The sequence below is a fragment of the Uranotaenia lowii genome, chromosome 2 (genome assembly GCF_029784155.1).
Source record: "Uranotaenia lowii strain MFRU-FL chromosome 2, ASM2978415v1, whole genome shotgun sequence".
NCBI classification, from domain to species: domain Eukaryota; kingdom Metazoa; phylum Arthropoda; class Insecta; order Diptera; family Culicidae; genus Uranotaenia; species Uranotaenia lowii.
The window spans coordinates 282,932,524-282,952,256 of record NC_073692.1 but is presented as its reverse complement, the minus strand read 5'-3'; the positions used below and the strand labels follow the sequence as shown (position 1 = coordinate 282,952,256).

Here is a 19,733-nt window from a genome sequence, read left to right as displayed (position 1 = left end):
ACAAATGCTCTCGTTTACCCAGCATATCGCCATCAGTCCGCAGTGTCTTGGAGTATGTGGCACCAGTTTGGGCGCTTTGTCACTACGTTCATCTAGAAAAAGTAAAAAAAATTCAGAAAAATTCCATCGCTATGCGTTACGCCGACTGCCCTGGCAAAATCTTGTAAGGCTACCGCTTTACCCACAAAGGTATAGCCTGCTGTCTATGCCATCGTTGAGTCGAAGAAGAGTGTACCTGCAAAGCATGTTTGTCTACGATATCCTGTTTAATTGACTGCCCTCAGCTGCTACAGAGTCCAAAAGTGCTCGCCGAATGCGTCACCAAACCACCTTTTGGATACCAAGAAGCAGAACAGTTCTTGAACAAAATCACCCGTCGAATCGATGCTGTCAAGTTTTCATCGAGATTTCACACTTGTGTGACTTTAATGTTCCAAAATCTGTGTTCAAATGTGCAATCCCTGACGTTACCTAGTTTTCGTTATTATGTAATCCAATTATAGCTAAATTAAATATTCGGTCGATATAAAAGCAGTCAAAAACTTTAAATAAAATAAAACAGGTGAATTAGATGCTGATTTTTCCTACAGGACATTATTTGTCAAATTTTGCAAGTTCGCCACACCGACTGTAATTTGCTATGTAAGCCAGAAAATGATCGGATTTTTTTTCTGAGTGTCATGTCAGTGAAGTCAGTGTAATGACGTTAGAACGAAATCCACAGTTTATCGAAAACAAATAAAGAATAACGCAACACAAAAACATTAAAGCGTGTTTTGTCGAAAGCAGATTCTATGCACTTATATCCCTTCAAAAGGCCTGATTTTTATATTTTCAAAGCGGAACCCTTCGAACGAGATAGGTGGAAAGCGATTTTCCATCATATTTTCCTTTTATACAAAAATGCACATTGCGTATAGTAAAAAAACAGTTATAAGTTTGTAAATTATAACTGTTAGTATTATCGTTTTGCGAGTCTTTCACTTTTACATTTTATGTTTTTCATTTATTAACAGTTGTTATTCTTGTTAAGTGAATAGTATTTACCGATTTGCTACTCACAGCACAACAATCTGTTATTTCAAATTACCTGCTATCCACGCTAATCGACGGAAACAAATTACGAGCAACTCGTCCAGCTTGGCAGCACTTATCAATCTGCCTGCCTGACAATCGCCGGTCAGCTCGTCTGTGTCAGTAATGCAGCGGCGCATCTGTCTTACTGTATGCGTAGAGCATCCGACCGAACCGGTCTCAAGCGAGCGAGGTGCCCCCGTCTCTGTCTGTGTTTGTGGGCTCATGCCGACACCAATATAGTAAGCAAAGCCCTGGCTGAGCCCCGTCGATGAAGTTGAACGACGACGACGGGCACCACAAAGCAGAAACGTGGAGTATAAACAAACAGTTTTGAATTTCGGTCGCGTTCCGTCGGTTCGGGGCTCGGAGTCGCGCAGAGTGAAGCTGTGTTTTTCGTTAATTATTCGGGAAATTCGTGTTCGAATCGGATCAAATTCGAGTGATAATTGTGTGTCGTTTGATGGTGGGGTTATTTGAGTGCATCTGGGGTCAAGCCAAAGTCCAATCGTGTGGCGATAATCGCAAGTGAAATAAAATAAGGCTTTGCTGGCAGGGAAGTGCAAAAATCTAAACGTGTTTTGTTGTGGTGGGACGGGAGAGGGTAGCAAGCAGCGATTCTCGGAGCAGTGAAAAGGAAGGGAAAAAATTAAAGCGAAAGGAGATAACAACAACAGCAGCAAAACACAAACAAGTTCGACTCTCGTGTGTTGAACTCCTGGCTCGAAACTTTGCAGGTAAACTTCAGCGCAATGATGGCGATCTGATTTAAGTGTTCACAAACTCTACGAGTAATAAAAAGCGCTTAGCAATAACTGGATCGGATGTACTAGTATGCGTAGTAACTTAAGTTTACTTTTGATATGAAATAGGTGCCGATTCAAGATGGAACATGTTTAAACCAAAAACTGGAATAAGTGAACAAAAATCCTTCTATCGAGACCGATTCGACAGGAAATCTGCGTGGAGTTTTAATTATGTCAGAAGCCATCTGAAATCTGTTCGTACGCACCGACATTCATTATAGTAATGCTCACACAGCACAGAATTTGGGATATGCCTCAAAACTGTGTAATATCTATATTTCATTTATTGATTCAGCATAAAGAGAGCAGCTTAAAGAAACAAATGTATGGATGATGAGTGAACATTCTGTATAATGAATACGTTGAAGTGACGAAGAACTAATCTGCAATCGATTCAACCAAATACGAGGTGGAAATAGACTCAGTTAAACCGATGATGTCACATACAACAGAAAATAAAAGAGGAAATTATACAATTCGTTGAATTGCTTTACAGGGTTAAATGCTTTATAAGGCTCACGTGAGAAAAACGTGAATGTTATTTGTTAAAAAACTAAAGAATACTTGTTTCACAAAGATAGTTTTGCATACCATGCAAACTGAGTCAATGGTCCAAAATCAAAATGGAATTGCGTTTTCCCATCAGAATCGCAAACGGGACCCAATATCTGTACTGCAAATGGGAATGTGGAATCGGAAAAATGCAAACACACATAAAGCACAACAAACCCGGCTTAAAATCGCCACAAAGAGTGCTGTCCATCACGAGGTTTTCTCGGTTGCCGTTGGCTGCTAGAATTTACTCATTGACTGAGTGTTCCAAAGTGAAATCCTTCCTTCGCTCGGCTCAGCTTTCAACCAGGCGTGGCCACTGACTTATGAAAACTTTTTTCGAAGGCTGAGTCTTAGCTTTGGTATTTAACTTATTGAAGAACTTAATACAAGGCTTAGTTTATTAACACGAGTAACTCATTGCTTAGATTCCAGTTTTTTCCAAGTCAATTAAAAATTATCCTTCAAATCGGAAAGAAAACTCAATTTCGACCCATCCTCGGTGTCCAGGAAGTCGTCATCGCTTCCTGATGAGGAGCATTCAAAAGTTTACTCGGTTTCGTCCATGACTTCTGGAGAACGACGATGACCGGATTTTGAACTGGAAAAAATCTGAACGGTTTCCCACTGCCAACAATTCAGCTCAAGTTGCAACATGGCACAAGCCAGCAGCGGACTACGTAAACACCAATAAATTTACAGCTTTGTAAATCTGCTCTGCCGGCAACATAAGCCATTCGGTGCATTTTGTTAGTGCCGGTTGCTGCTGTTTTTGTTGCTGTTGTTTCTGTAGCAAGAGCTATTTGCGTTGATTGTTTTCTTTGTTGGCATATTTTTTCTGCTGAATAAGGACTTCGTCACTGTGGAAATCAACAGCGGGTGTTCCAACCGGCTGTTCGAAGACGATGTTGCAAAGTTTTTGACAGCGTGACCTACCACGAATTTCGTTTACACCTAAACAACAAGATGCTTTAGTTGATTGCAAAAAAAAATACAAAACTAAATAAACCATTAAAACGTGGCATTTCATAGATAATTTTTGGGTAAATCTTTACAGGTATCAATGTTTTGTTGTAAAATTATAAATTTAATAGGCCCCCGAATTATAATTTTGTTTAAGACCCCCGAAAGTGTGCATTTTTTTATCGTATACAAACTACCTACAAGCAGATCTATGTGTAGAATATAGAAGTAACGCAAAATTAAATACCAGAAAATAATACAAAGCTAGTTTTGAGTAATCTACCTATGAGTATTCTTTGTAGAGCGTGTAAATATTTTTTCGAAGGGATTATTGAAAAGAAAGGGAGAAAGTGAGAAGATGCTCAAATGTCAGACTATTGGCAAATTTTGGAGGTAACTGACGCGAGTGTTGCTATTCAAATGGAAAGTGTCCGGAAGTTTCCTGCAATGAATCTGACACTATGATGCAAAATTTAATTAATGAATACATTTTTTGCTGTTCACTAGCTTCTAATTAAAGCTCTTTTGCTAAAATATTGGCCAACCATAAATTTCCCATTAGACCATCATTGAGGCGGACGTCCTTAGATCTCACGTCCATTGTTTCAAATATTAATTTTTTAATAAGTTGAATACCCGTGTGGTAATTCCTCGTTTACAGATTGCAATCTATGGTACAGCGAACCCCCGCGCCACCCCAGTTTGCTACTCTGTGGCCCGACCTCTCCTCGTCGTCTCCTCCTCCTTGACTTGACATCCTTTATGCCCGTCATATGCATTTAGAGAGCAGCTTATTTTAGATTCGGTCTGTCACACCACGTGCTTGGAACTTAACGCAAAGACTTAGGTTTCCAGTGAAAAAGTCGCTATAGTCCGTCTGAAATGACTGATCCGACTTCGCGAGAAACTCTACTTCGAGGGTTATCTCACCACGCACACGACGTTTTCCGAAATCTTCTACGCAGAAGATGTTACCTTGTCTTTGTAGTTTCATTCGTAAGATCGGAAGCACTCCACTCGGAAGTCCCTCGATGCACGGTGGGATCATTCTAAGTACCCCGGTTCGCGATGACCATATTAAGGTACCATCTGTTTCTGTGTTAAGAGCCAACATCATCTTGCTCAGACGCTACATGGACAATTCCGGGAGCATAACGACAAGTATTTAAGCTAATCGCAACGCTACGATGATCGCGATAGTTCCGTCAGGGGTTTCCGAAAGGCCGGACATCAAGCGCCACCTGTGACGAGATCGTTTGCACACACACACACTTCCCAGCAAATATTTTTGTAGCCAAATTCTTATGCTGTTTTGATATACGTTCCATATTCATAATAGAATGATCGTATGAAAGTTGAAAAAACAGCATTTTCCTACCAAAGTGTAGGCAATATACATACATAAATTTAGTTTTTTTCTTAAGTGACGAAAACTACACCAATTGGGCGATATCCGACACCTTATTAGTACCTATCGGAAAAATGCAAGACAACGTAAGATTTTGCACTCATAGCCTTCAAATAGTTGCCAGTGCCAATATTTTCCAGTTCTCTCATTGGTCAATATCACTCAATTCCCATTTGATTTTTTCTATCTGAATGCACTGCTGGTTGCAGAGAAAACATGACGATGATTTTCTCAGTTGAAACGCGCGCGAGAGCAAAAATCATTTCAAAATTTACAAACATGGTGGACTTTCTATCATATCAAATTTAAACTGGCTTATACGACCTTTTCACTATGCACTTGGAATTGCGATTCGTAATACCATTGTAAACGACTTAAGTTATCACAGCACTTTGTTGGATACCCTCGCAGTTGTACAAGTGCCACTTCATCACTTCAGATTCCACATTGGTAGACCAACGTGCTACGCAGCTTTTCCTCTTATGTCACCTCATCGAGGTAATTGACCTTTACGGGTTAACAGAGTCTTGAGTGAGTGAATCTGCCTTGGTTTATTTACTGGGTGTTGCCCCTTTATACAGCACGAGGATCAGATCACCCACACGGTTCGCCTAACTTCCTAGATATTCTCAACACGGTTTGCTAGTTTAGGATCTCCTCTCATTTTTCGCAGTTCATCTGCGCACGACTTTTTCTCTCGCGGATATGACTGCGGGCTGCTTGTTTGATGCAACCGGTGCCATGCCACCACTTTCTACACCCATAGGGGAGGTTTCAAAAATCCAATGCCTATCTAGCAAATCTTTGTGCCGAAAATGCGCTGAAAGTGCACTGTGCCAAAGATGTTATGATTCTAAAAGCACTACTGACATAAAGATTCGAGATCCCAAGCAAAATGATGCATTAACCCTACATTTGAACGAAACTGGAAAGATATTTTATGGGAATTTCATCCTATTGGACTATCCATTAAAAAAAAAATATATTGAGCATCGAACTGCTTGCAACATCTCATATAGGCTTGCCAGTCTGGTATCTTACCCAGTGCACTATCTGAGTCGGTTTGCAAACGAAATTTTATTGTCATTCATGTCAACATTTGCCGTCGGTTGGAAACAAAGAATGTTAACGTAGAATTAAGTCTTACGGCAACACTACAGGGGAGCAAACTGAAATTCGCGAACGGATCTCGCGTCACGAAAATAGCCTCTTTAACGGACATCTTTTCGGAACAACATTGGGAATCGGCTATGTATTGGTACACCAATACTACTAATTGAGCGCAAATACGAATTGCATGGAAATCTTCCTCGCAACGAAGCACTTTTCGCTGCCTCAATGTTCATTCTCGTTCAGCTTTCAGAGCGGGAACATCTTTACGCAGGACACCAAACATAGTAGATCGACCAGAGGAAAGGCTTCCCGCAAACAGCTGGCGATCAAGGCTGCCCGAAAGAGTGTTCTAGCTACCGGAGGAGTTAAGAAACCGGATCGTTTCCAGCCTGGAACCGATTCCTTGCGTGAGATTTGACGTTACCAGAAAAGTAGCTGGTCCGCAAGCTGCCTTCCCAGCGTCTGGTTAGTGAGATCGCCCAGGACTTCAAGACGGGTCTGCAATTCCAGATATCTGGTCCAGATATCCAGACCATCCACGCAAAGTGTATGGACCATCATACCAGAAAAAACAGGTGGCACATCGAATTCGTAGAGATTTCTCCTCTTGCTCTGGCTTTATTCAATAAAACGGTTCTTTTCAGGCCCATTAATTTATAAAAAAAGAGGTTGACTTGATTTCGTTAAAATATAATTTAAAAAAATAACTTAAGGACAGTTTTGGGTGAGTGATGAAATGGAAAAAAAAACTTCCTGAATATTCCTGGCAACACTTCACCCTGAGCGATGGTTGAGGCATTCCAGAATGCCCAGTTTAATCAGGACTTGCCCAGTTTTTGATAAAAAATATTGAGAAACGCCCGGTCCAGCCCGGACCGAACTTGCCAATGTACAATAAAGTACAAAATCAGTGAACAGGTAATTTGGACGAACCCTTTTACCGACCTCTTATACAAAATTTGATATCTGAATTCTATTGACCGTCCTTGAATACTCCTGTATGCAAATTTTCAGTTCCATTAATAAAGTCAATATCACTAAAACAGTATTTGTGTTGTATGAACGATCCCTTTTGCCGCTGCACAAAATTTAATGCCGGAAATCGATTGTCCGTATATAAAAATTTAGGTTTTCCAGTTTTCATTCCAATTTGGTGTATAATATCGTCAATATCGCAAAAGCACTAAATAGTTAGTATGGACGACCCCTTACACTAAAGTTGATACCTGATATCGATTGCCGTCCCTCACAACTCCCGTGTGCCAATTTTCATTCAAATAAAACTTATCTATAACAAAGACAATATCGCCAAAACAATATTTGTTTTGTGTGGACGACCCCCTCCAAAACGGATCATTCGAAAATCTGATAATATTTTTCTTCCTTTCTGGTCCTAATTGTACCCATGGTTAATTTCGTGGGCAGAATTTTCGGCCAGCTACAGGACTTCGGCGGCGCATTCACTGTACTGCTTCAAAGAAAGAATATTGAAAAGCTTGTTGACCGAGAAGTGCTTGCTTTTTTACCTGGCGAGCAAGCTCGTGCCGCGTGCGAGAGCTGAAGTTAATCGAGCAGCAAGGTAAATCACCCGAGAAAAAACACTCGCGTCGTACAAAAACTGCATGAGGAAAAAGTTTATAAAAGACGTCTCGACAAAGATCAGCAAGCTTATTCTGTTATTGGGCATTTTCTCCAGCACACGAAACCGACCAATTTGCGTCCGTCCCTCGTGGTAACATGGCAATGCGTATGCAGATTTAGACACAAACAGTCATTTTCAGGCCTACTACATAGACGAAGAAAGATAGTGAACATGTTGCTGTATTGTCATATTTGCTTCGTAGTTCTACGTTAATCTGGTGGTCGTGTCTTATACACAACCTTTTCAATTTTTTTTTCTTATGTTTACATACACAAACAGTGGAACATCGGGACATCATTCGACAATATCCTTGCAGGCTAATTTCTACCATCCTGCTTTGTGTTGCTATAGCTTTCGTTCTTTGACTTAATCGAGCCACCCAGGCAAACCTGATTGCAAAATTCGAAAAGTGCCCTCATTTAGAATCAGAATCGGATCTTCCTAGATCAGAAAAAAAATCCTGATTTACCCTGAAGCCTCGCTGTTTAGAGGATGTATTTTTTTGGTTTTTTCAACTTTTTCATGCTATAAGAGACCCAACTTAAGGGAAAGTTCCGCCCTCCGTAGGTGTGGCCGACTTTGTAGTCCCCCTGGAAATTGGGTTGTCAATCCAGTCTCAGCTAGCGTAGGGTTATCATATTCCGCAACACTAAAAAGAGTACATTGAGATCATTTTCCCAAAAAGTCAGGAGAAACGATACACGGTAGAACCCGATTTTCCCAACTCCGGTTTCGGAGCTATCAGGTTGATACAAGATCCATATCCTATTATCGAACTTTGCGTCCAAAACAGAAACAGAGCAAAACAAAACAGCAGGAAACGGATATACATATGTACATATACCATTTTATCTGAGGAGGCCCTTACTACCTCGGATAGTCGGAGCTCGACTGGAACCGAGAAATTTCAATCAAATCAGATACTTTCAATTTGTTGAGGCTATTACAAAGTTGGATTTTTCGAAAAGAAAACAGAATTTAGATGTTATGCTGACAAACCACAAACAAAAATTATAACAATCCATCCTAAAGAGTTTTTTTTGAAGTGAACATTTCCAATACAATCATTATTTTAGATGAGCACGCATTTAAGCATATGTCCTAAATTGTTTACATATTGATTAATGTTTGCATACTTAAAGGCGCTTATCGCACTCACTTTATTACGACTAAAAATGCAGGATAATGAAAACAAGATTTTAAAGTTAATTGTTGTAAACTGCATTCATTTCGTAGTTTTGGCACAAGATGTGAAACACGTTCATAAAATGGAAGATATGTTTTGGTTTTTCTGATAAAATGTGTTTGCACAAAAATAAGCTAGCGAAGCTTCCCCAAAAGATTCATAATTTTTAACGGGACGGATGACCCTTAACTATTGGCGGTTTCAAAAAAATGGCACTCCACCTTATTAGGATAACCGAAAAGTGGGCGCCAGCTATGGCAACGTCGTTCCAAAGGTTCACGATGGACAGAATCTGGTGCATTGCACCGGATTGTTTCACTATTAAGCCGATTAAAAGTTCAATGAACTCTCTGTATTAAAAACATATACAGACTTCCATTTTACAAACCGCGAAACAGTTGAAGTTACACTTCAGCTTAAATATCTTAAAACCAGCTATTTCCTTTGAGTAAAAATATTATCTGACTTGAATTCTCTGTTTTTTTTTTTCAGATTTCGACAATCTTCTCAAACCTATCCCAAAAAGTTGCTGTTTCGTCGAAGCCCCCGGGAAAATCGAATCTGAAAAACGTCTCAATGGACCATATAACAACCAACAAATCCATCAATCAATTCAAGGCCTCGAACTTATGACATCATCTTCTTCACCATCGAGCAAAACAAAAATTGGAAAAATGTACTCGTACGGCAGGAAAATATGAGATCCAAACATGGAAGTTTTTTTACATGCTTGTTTTCATGAAACATGGGCCACGTTTTGACTACTGTAAATAATTTGTTATTAAATTGATTGAATACACGACTAAACTGAGGTTGTTTTGCATCGAATTTCGATGTCGAACTGACTTGAAATTCAGTATCAACACATTTTGAGTGGGTATCCCTAAACCTGGTTCTCAAAAATATTAAAATTGTGAGCGCAGCTTAAAAAATACCACATTTACATCAATTCAAGGATAATTATGCCACTGATTCCTCCGGCACGTAGCCCAAACATGTGCTAGATGACACTCGAATTTCCCAAAAGTCACCGTTCTTCACTGATTTGAATAAATCTAATCCACTCCCCCAAGGGTATGGATACGCATCGCGAAATTATGAAAAAATACCTCATCACGCCGCTACCAGGGTGACGAGCACATACCTGTACAAATTATTTGAATAATGTCCCATTTCAATGGCACATTCTTCAAACAAACGCGGTCGGTTCTGGGAGAAAGTAAGAGTACCCCCGGAGTACTCAATTTTCATCGCGTTTGAAATCACTTCATTATGCTAAAATATGACAATCTCAAGCCGTCACTCGACAGACAACGCTGATGATGACGACGATGACGAGGACGCCGACGTCGACGACGCCGCTGATTAATGCTACTCATCTCAGCCCTGACAAGTTCAGCAGAGCCACAAAACTTCTCACCGACAGAGGCAATGTGGCAGGATGATGATTCGTCCTCGACCTTTTTCGCAATTTTTCGTCGGATCTGAACGAGCTCTAGCTAGGGCTAGGACTTCGCGGATTCAGAGCTGAAGGTGAACGAAGTGGGGCAGGACAGAGAAGCTGTTGGCAAAAAAGAGCAAGTATTTAATCTGACCTGATTTCTACAGCAGCAGCTAGTCAGCAGGATGCTCGAACGAAGGATGAAGTGAAAGTATCCGAGCCCTTCCGACTTCTTCCGGGGTGAGAACAAATCCTAACCAGAGAGAAGGCGAGAAATATGTGTCGGTGGCTACAGAACGATTCCAAACCCTGGCTTTGCTTGGCGAAACTTACCGCTGCTGAGTGAAGTATCATAAATAAGCATATACGGTGAGTGAAATATTGCGACAAATGAGAGTTAACGTCTCCGGTAATCAGCGACGATGAAGTGTGAAGAGAAATGCGAGAGGGTACTTGAGCGTGTGTTGTGTGGGTGTTTATAAATATACCCGGTGAGGAGGAGGAGGAACAAACCAGGAGGCAGGAATTAGATACAAAACTTTTTGCTGCTGCCTTTTTTCCTCATCGACGAGACGAGCACATTGCAAAGCTACCCCAAAAGCCGGTGAAAAACGACCGAGCTGCTGCTTTTCGCTGCTGCTGTTTGGTGTCAGCAGAGCAATCGTTCGTTGCTGAAGGAATGGCACGTGGTGGTATTAGCACTGACGATTAATTCGTATTATTTTCTTATGTTGGGGTGCCAACATTCCACGGAACAGGCGGAGAGTTGGGGTAGAAAAGGGAATGGCAGACAAGAAGACGTATCGGAAATCTCTGCTTCAAGTGCGGAAAACGTGACTTCTGGGAAGATGCTTTATAATGAAAAAGAAATTTATTAATATCTTGAGCAGCACTTGATAGATGTTTCGAAGATAGAGCATCGGAAAAACTGATAGCTCAAGGAAAAAAAACTTTAGTTGAAGGTGATGGAGACGCTTTTCATTGATGTTTCTGTCATTTTATTGGCATAGTTTCTTAAAGGTTTTCGCTTGAACGATATGCAAGTAGGTCGTAATTGAAGGTAGTGGCTACTGAAGTTTTCGGTTACATTGTTGCAAACGATAGATGTCGGAAATGTCTTTTTATGAGCGCTTTAATAAATTTTTTAGGACTTCGAGGCTGTTTATTCTTTGTGTAACGAAATTACCTACAGGGTGATGGGAGGGGAAATGAGAATATATTCGGATATGGATTCCACAAGACGCTGCAATGCTCTTAATTCCACCGAACTTAAGTCACACTAAGTGAGTTAATAGTATATGGATTTTGGAAGTGGTTATTCAACACTGTTGAAGCCTAAGAAATCGTAACAAACTCGTTATATTCATGTTACGAAAAAGATTATGAATAATTTTGCAACCAATCCGTACTGTGCAAGCTTAGGAGAAAAACTCGCCAGATATCTAAGCCAACTCGAAATGAATGTTACTCTCCTTCCATAAGACAACATAAAAAACGTAATAATCACGAAAAAAAAAGATAAAATTTGAAAATAAAAACAAAAAAATAAATGTGGTTCACTAAATAAAATGAAAAAACTGAAAAAATCACTTTGGTGAAACTAGTCAGTTTATAGAAAAACTAATCAAACAACAATATAAAAATTTATCAACGCAAACAATGTGCATAGGTTTAGCACAACACAGCTTACAAATTAGTCATACTTTCGATTTTTTTCGATTGAAAACAAAAGCGGTATATTAAGTTTAAGTATGTAATTTGAATTATATTTTAGTGTCCACTGAAGAGAACCGAATGCCAGAGTAGCTCGAAGCGTCTGAACAACTGGTAAAAAATGATTTAAAATTTATAAAACTCGCTAAAAACGTCGATAAAATTCAATAAAAATCTATTCATGTAAGTGTTCTGACTGTTCTGAGTTTTACACACCCGAATTTCGAATCTAGGATGATAAAGAGATCTCTGATAGATCTGGCAAAAACGAATTTGAACTTGATGGGGACATCACTCCGACCAATGGCTTTGTAAAATTTTTGGTCAGGAAGCTTCCTCAAATCAGATTTCGCGATTTTTGAACCAGACCACATCGGGTTTTTGAAAGTGGGTTTCCAAAATTAATTTTCGTCTCGCGGCTTCTATCACGTGTAACTTTTTTGGAACAAAACGAATCGTAATGAAATTTTCAGCACTGATAGAGGAAACATTTAGTATAATAAACAGTGCGTCCAGATTTCTGATGATCCATGCTTTATACTGGATTGCTACTTAAATATAGTTTTCACTAGTTTTCTGCCAAACGACTAGAAATTGCATTACTATCATGAGGTTTATGATCGAATCCAGAAAAGAAGATTTGGATGCTAGCCTATCTTAAGTAATTTGAAGATTAGAAGTGGTATGCATACATATTATAGTTATTCGAGTATCAAAATACCATGCTTTAAAAAGTTATACAAACGAACATTTTTGAGTTTTAATTGCAGATTTTAACTTGTTTTATAACTGCAAACAGTTTTGACTAATGTTGTAGGAAACAGCTAAGGATTCTTTTGGCTTTTTGTTTCATAATTTCCCAAAATTTGCCATTTTTATTTTTTTTATAGAAAATGGAATAGTAGTAAAAAGAAAACCCTCATACCTTTTTCTCATAAGTAAAAATGACTTGTGTTCATGAGGGAAAAGTTGATCTTTACTTAAAGAGCATAATTTAGAAAATGAAGAAATATGATTATTATGTTCAGCTTTGCTATCTATGAATATGCACAATTTTTGGAAATGAATATTTCCATTTTTCAAAAGTTATCTCGTTTCTCGAAAATACCCAAACTTGAGAACTTTTCCCACCAATTCTACAGAAACTCCATTCTTACAGGTTTGGCTATTGACGGCTTTTTTCAAAGTTATGCTTTTTTAAGAGAACTCATCCCCCAAAGTCTGATACCGCAATAAAATGGAAACGAATTTAAAAAAAACTGCAGCTATGGAAATCAAACCCATAGCTGCAGTGGCACTACGATCACCATCTCAGGATGTTAACACATTGCGGACACAAATACGAGATATCTCGTTTTTTCGTTTTAAGTGAATGCGCTTCACTGAGAAGCTTTACTCAAATGTGATACATTTTATCAAGAAACTTCGACACGTCTGTGTACAACTCTTTCGAAAACTCGAATAAACTAAATTTGTAGAATTTGGTCCAGTTGTTTCTGAGATTGAGAATTCCAACTTTTGGTATTTTCAGGCTTAGAAAGGTTTAAAATGCCAAATGAAACCGTTTTTAATAAAAAGAAGCAAGAGAGGGTCCATAATTGCAATCAAAAAGTGTTCAAATGGATTCGAGGATAATTTTTACAATAATCAACGTAAAAATTAATAAAAATAACACGTTTTCAATGGAACGTTTATAATGTTTCCGTCCAGTGTCAAACAAGTCAGAAAATTTGAATTTTTCATTTAAAAACATATAAGCATAAATGAAAGAAAGCGTTTGGATTGTTCTTATGATATTTTTTTCAACAGTTTTTAATTTTTGGTTAAACTAACCTATTCACTTCAAAGATTGGCCAAATTTCCATGAATGAACTAAATGCCCTTTTTAATGAACTTGAAATTTGCAAAAATTATTTATGTGTTCGTGATAAGGGACTCAAGTCACAAAAAGATTACAAATGTGCTCTAAACGGGATTTCCTAAGTCAAAAAAAGTAGGTACATTGAGGTGCTTTCTCGTTGGCTGGCTGACTGTCTGGTTGGGCGAGTGCGCCTGCAGGTATGCTACGAAATCATATCACCAAATCAGTTTTAGTTACGGCTAGAACTACATCTAGGCGTAGCCTAGCGGTAGCGTGTTCAATGGATTAATTTAAGGGCCTTCTGAAGTATTTTACAGACAAAAGGAAAAAAACAATGTCATCAGTCGCATTTTAAACAAACTGATTGTGGTACAGTAACAAGTAAGATTTTTGGGTTGGTCGTATTTGAATTATGTGTATATGTATATAGTCAACAAAATATAAGAATCTTGAACTGAAAAGTTTAGTCCGTGTTAGTCATGAAGGGCTAGTAAATTAGATTCTATGCACTCAGAATTTTTAATTCCAAATCAATAAATTTATAAAATCAAACAAAAGAGATTAGCTATCTTTTTAACTCTACATTACCTCACGATAAAACGGCATATTATAAGTTTTTCGAGTAGGAACAAAAGAAGTATGTAGTTGCAAAATCGATAAAAAACGACCGATCAGTTGAGGTAATCTTCCATATATAACTGAAATAAATAACAAAATTTGGCAAAACATTTAAGTATAAAAAACTTACTGAAAAATGCACTATTTTTGATAATCAACGAACAATAATTGAATATTAAGCATTAGTTTTTTAACAAATGGTGTTTGATTTTTTAATAGGTTTTTCAAAGATGTTCGGAAATCTCAATCACGTTTTTCTCGAAGGAAGCCAACTTTTGGTTTCGCCCAAATGAAATGTTACGCGAATCTTTTTTTTTACATGAAGTTTTACAGCTCTTCATACTGGTGGTGACATCTCTCTGTAAAATAGGTCAATCCATCGATCCATTATCACCGCGGCGAAGGTCGGGGCTCGATCCCCAAGCTTGGTTTTTTTTTCAATAAACAATTCGGTAGTGAATTTTGAATAGGGCGAATGTGCCAAATGTAAACGAATGGTGTGTGATAAAGTACGTTCGGAGACCTACATTTTTAGTTTACAACGTTAACTGAAGAATATTTGGTTTTCGAGAAATAAAGAAAACAAAATAAAATTTTTGCTGGGAGCTTATGGAGCTGTCAAACTTTGAATGCGTTTTTCTCGAAACAGTGATGTTGGCGCATTCGCCGTATTCAAAATTCGTTACCGAATTTGATTACTTCAGCTTCCATTGAAAGCGATATATGTATAATGAAGGGAAGAAGCAATGGAGCAGCAAATTAACACTAGAAGAAGTGAAAAATTGAATATATCTATTCGGACGGTGACCAGTCAAAATCACTGGTAAAGGGGAAATATTTTATAACAAAATATTTTTTTCTTTTTTTCTTTTGAATTTTTTTTTGTTACTTATTCGATAATATTACAATTTAAAAAAAAATCACCATGGGTCCATGGAATCACCTCATTTTGGCAGAGTTGACGATTGCGTGTATGTCATAGAATGAATATATCAAATAATTTTCAAAAAATTAAAACACATTATCAATCTTATTTCCTTATAAGATGCTATGGTTATGGATATTGACCATGGGTTCACGGCTTCCCTTCAATTTTGTCGTAATATATATTTTCTAGCACTCATTACTTTGAAGTTTTTCAACATTATGCTTCTAAATTATATCTGATAATAATTATAAGTTTTAAAGCATAATATTTCTATAAGCAGAGCAATTTTCCATGGGTGTACGAATTCACCGCCATTCATCCAAAATCAATTTCTTTTGCATGCTGAAGGTAAAGAATAACGGCTTTATAGATTCGAAAAAAAATGCGCGTTAAATACACGGTTTTTCACTATGAATGCACAGATCCACCGCGTTTTCATCAACTATTTGTTTTTTTTTTGCATATTTTTGGAAAAGCATTTTGACAAACCTCAACTATATCCAACTCGAAACAATGTCTCAACTCTCAACATGAATTTTAAATACACGATTTTTATTTATAGCTCCGTTTTTTTTCTTTCATTTTTGAAAAAATAAGTTTCGATCATATCTTGATGGAATATATTTACTTATTTGTTATTAAAAAACAGGTATTTGCCATCGTTTGTTTATCTGATACGATGGTAGTTGAATCAACATTCAAGAAATTGGAGAATGGTTTTCTTGGACCGAGTGAATTCAAGGAATTATGTACATCAAGTTATGTCGTGCGGCGGAAAACTGTGAAAATAAATGAATCAACATTGTTGAATTTACATGTTGATATGGTTTTCCTTAAAAGTGTTTTAGCTGGACAATATTAAGGGTTACCATACGTACTCTTTTAAGAGTACATGTACTCTTTTTTGGTCGAGAAAAGGGCGTACTCTTCTTTTTGTGAAATTTTACCAAATATACCGTCAACTGGGGCAACATGCAACAATTTTCTACTTCAATGGCTTCTAAAAAACTTATGTTCACAGTTAATCGTATCCTTTATGCATCAAAAGTTTTAAGGATGCTGGGGCATCAAATTGGCGTAGTTAAAAAAATTATTGGTTTTTTCAGTTATTTTTAATTTTCTAAAAACATGCGATTTTCACACTCCTTAGAAAATGGGGTAACTTGCAACAAACTTAGTTTTTAATGAAAAATCTTATGAACACGTACGAAAATTCATAGTTTTTAATATATTTGCAATGCCTTAAAGACCATTACGCATGACAACACCGATTGCAGTAGCTTTTAGGTTTGTAAAAACAAATTTTCACATTTTTTCTGAAAATAAGGATGCTGCATACATTTAGGGGTTAAATAATACTACGAAAAATTCTACAAGCTGAAATCATAAAAATAAATGTTTGGATGAATGAAATTTAAATGTTTACAAACGCGTGATGCAAAACATTCATATTCTAGCACATAGAAACGAGATTTACAAGGTATTTCTTTGATTTGCATTTTGTTGCATTTAACCCCAGACACCTAACTGAATTTTAAAAATATTCATTTAAAAAAATTGGGTGATTGTTCGAAAAATATTTTTACACCTACAATGTTGGTATAACATGAGGAAACCTGTAAAAAGTTTGTAGGTAATTTTATCAAGCCGATCCGTCATACTGGGTAAAGTTTTTTTCGGCATCAAAAAATGTTAAAATTTGTACATTTATTGCTCGATTTTTCAAATTTTACATAAAAATAAAAAACTTAAGACAACTAGCTTAAGATGCGAGAAATTATGTCATCATCATTTTGTTATCATTAAAAGATAACTTTATTACAATACATGATATTAAAAATTGATTCAATGTACTGTTATATAAATGTTGCATCGAACCCCGCTGTTGCATGATGCCCCGTTTGACGGTTAGTATTGAATGCATTACAAAAAATCATATTGATGTTTGACAAGTATTTTTTACTTCTTAATCCCAGCAAAACACATTATAATCTTTTTTAAACAGGTCAAAGCATAACGACACGATTATACCAATCACGGTTTGCTGTAACTGAAATTTGAGCACTATGTGTTAGTTATTTCAACGAAACTATAGCGATCAATAGTCAATTACAGCAAACTTTGATTGATATAATTGTTGCATTATGCTTTAGAAATGTTAAAATGTATTATGTTGTAAATTTTTTTATTTAATCAATTTTAAACATAAATCCAATATACTTAGCTATGTCATTAATGTAGTGTTTTTTTTTCTCTCTCTCTTCTATCACAGGTTGGTTTTTCATCACGAAAACGAGTGAATTTGATGTGTAATACCAGAGCACTGAAAAGGTACCAACTAAATCACACTACACCAGCTGCTGCGTTCGAAGATTATCGTGAGAGCAAATATCAATCGATACTTGTGTAACATGGCATCAACGCCGCCAACAGAATAACTATTCGTGTTAATCCATCATCCCGGGAACATCCTGCATCAAAAGTGCTACATTACATGTATATTGAGCATTTATCAATAATCTGGATTCGAGCGTGGAAAATAAAAACGCCGCGCGTTCGCTTTCGAGGGAAGAGCCAATCAGTCTACTCGAGTGGAAGCTTACGGTATACTCTTGTTGACTCGGACTATCTCTGCGGGAAAAAAGGGAGCAAGCTTTCTATCAATGAATTGTGCCATGTGGATTGTAGCAAGATTACTCCCATCAATCATCAATTCAGACAAAATGGTGAAGATGGCCTTTATATACGGGATGTGCCCTAGAGGTTGTGTGTGCTGTTATCAGGGTCTTTCCACTCTATCATTTCCTCATTTCCTTCGAGGCGGGGAGTTCTCGAGAGCTCGAATTCAACGTTCCGAGCACTCGATGCAATCGAAGGCTTAAACGGTGAAAGCAAAACTTTATTTTGTTTATAAACAAGATTCCTCCAATCGTGCTCTCTTCAAACACGACCAATAAAATCACTTACTCGCCGTGAAACGTTTTGTCATTTTGACAACTATGTCGCCTTGGGCATGACACTACCATTAGTGGCAGGAATGACATCCAGAAAAAGAGGAATAAAAAAACGACGAAACGTAGGTACTTAGAACATGTGAGCATCGAAGAAAGTTGTCTGCTGTAGGTGAACTTTGAAAGCGGTGAAAAATATCTATCGATCTTGGCTCTGATGGGTATACTTCCTTCAACTGATGTTCGTCAAAGCACTCAGCACATAAGCTGCGCCTCCAAGAGTGAAAGGGATAGAGAGCAGCGTGAAGAGTAAGATGTTGCAGACACGCTTCTTTTTTTTCCGGGATTCAATATGTTTAAAATCAATATTAGTTTTCCGATGGTACTTGTGCTGGGAAATTGCTTTCACAAATCATGCATGGACTGGAAGTGGAAGAGCGGCGGTCGGCAGGGGAAAACTCTTAAGCTATATGACATCACGACGACATGCTCCAATATGCACTTCAGCTATATGTTATGTGGCATCAGAAAATGACTGATACTTGAATGCTTAGGAGAATTGGAGCACTTACGGTCACGTTTGAGCGCTAGATTTGCCGATTGGATTGATGGCTCCATTTGAACGTTTCTTTTGCAACGGTTTCTCAAATTAACTCAATCAATTTGTACTTCAGAAATATCGACACAGTAAGGGGAAATCTGTACAAAACGCATCAGCAGGGTAAGATGGCCCATGCCAGGCTTCGAATGATATGTTTCTTCATTTATATTATGGAAAAGTATACCCACAATTTTTTGCTAAAAACAATCATTGAAATTGGGGCAGAATACACCCAAGACCACGTGTTTAACGCTTCAATTTCGAATGGTGTTATATTTTAAAAAACCCGAATATCATACCGAAATACCATTCTTTTTGTTTTCTGACTCCCAAATTATGATGAGAATGGATAGTTATAACAAATTTCGTCCTTTTCAAGTTTAAAATATGCACCAATAGTCAATTCAAAAAAAAAATCGCATAGATACTGCCATATTTGCCGCGATATCGGCCAAGAAATGTAGTTTCGTTGCCTACTTAAAGGCGTTTTACCAACAAGGATATCAAAAAGTGTTTGAAAAAAAAAAATTCAAAAAGTATGTCAATGACAAATTGTTTTTTTTTATCAAAGTATGGTTTGTTAACAAATGTGTTTTGTCGTTATTCATGGATTTTAACGCTAACGTGTTTATTATCCCTTCCGATGATTTAAGAAGGTTTTTATTTCCTTTCCTTCAGTAATTGATGCATTGATAAGATCTTGTTCGTTTCAAATGATTTCACTTATGAAAAAGACAGTGTTAATTTGACCCCTGCAGAAATTGTCTTGGTGGAAAATATGAGATAAATTGGATTAATCCTGAAATAACGCATAAAGTTTCAATTTTGTTTATGGAAACTTGTATCGAAGAAGATTTGTCTGCATATGCACTCATT

The 19,733-nt window shown here is 37.4% G+C and overlaps 1 protein-coding gene across 4 annotated transcripts in view; it reads left to right on the top strand.

Moving 5' to 3' along the window:
• Nucleotides 1-1,393: 1,393 nt before the first annotated feature.
• LOC129745917 (fat-like cadherin-related tumor suppressor homolog) overlaps nucleotides 1,394-19,733 on the top strand; it is a 740,130-nt gene continuing 721,790 nt past the window's right edge. For all 4 annotated transcript variants that reach the window (XM_055739309.1, XM_055739308.1, XM_055739307.1 and 1 more), the window contains exon 1: nucleotides 1,394-1,811. The gene's annotated coding sequence lies outside the window, so the exon portion shown is untranslated. The remainder of the gene's footprint in view (nucleotides 1,812-19,733) is intronic.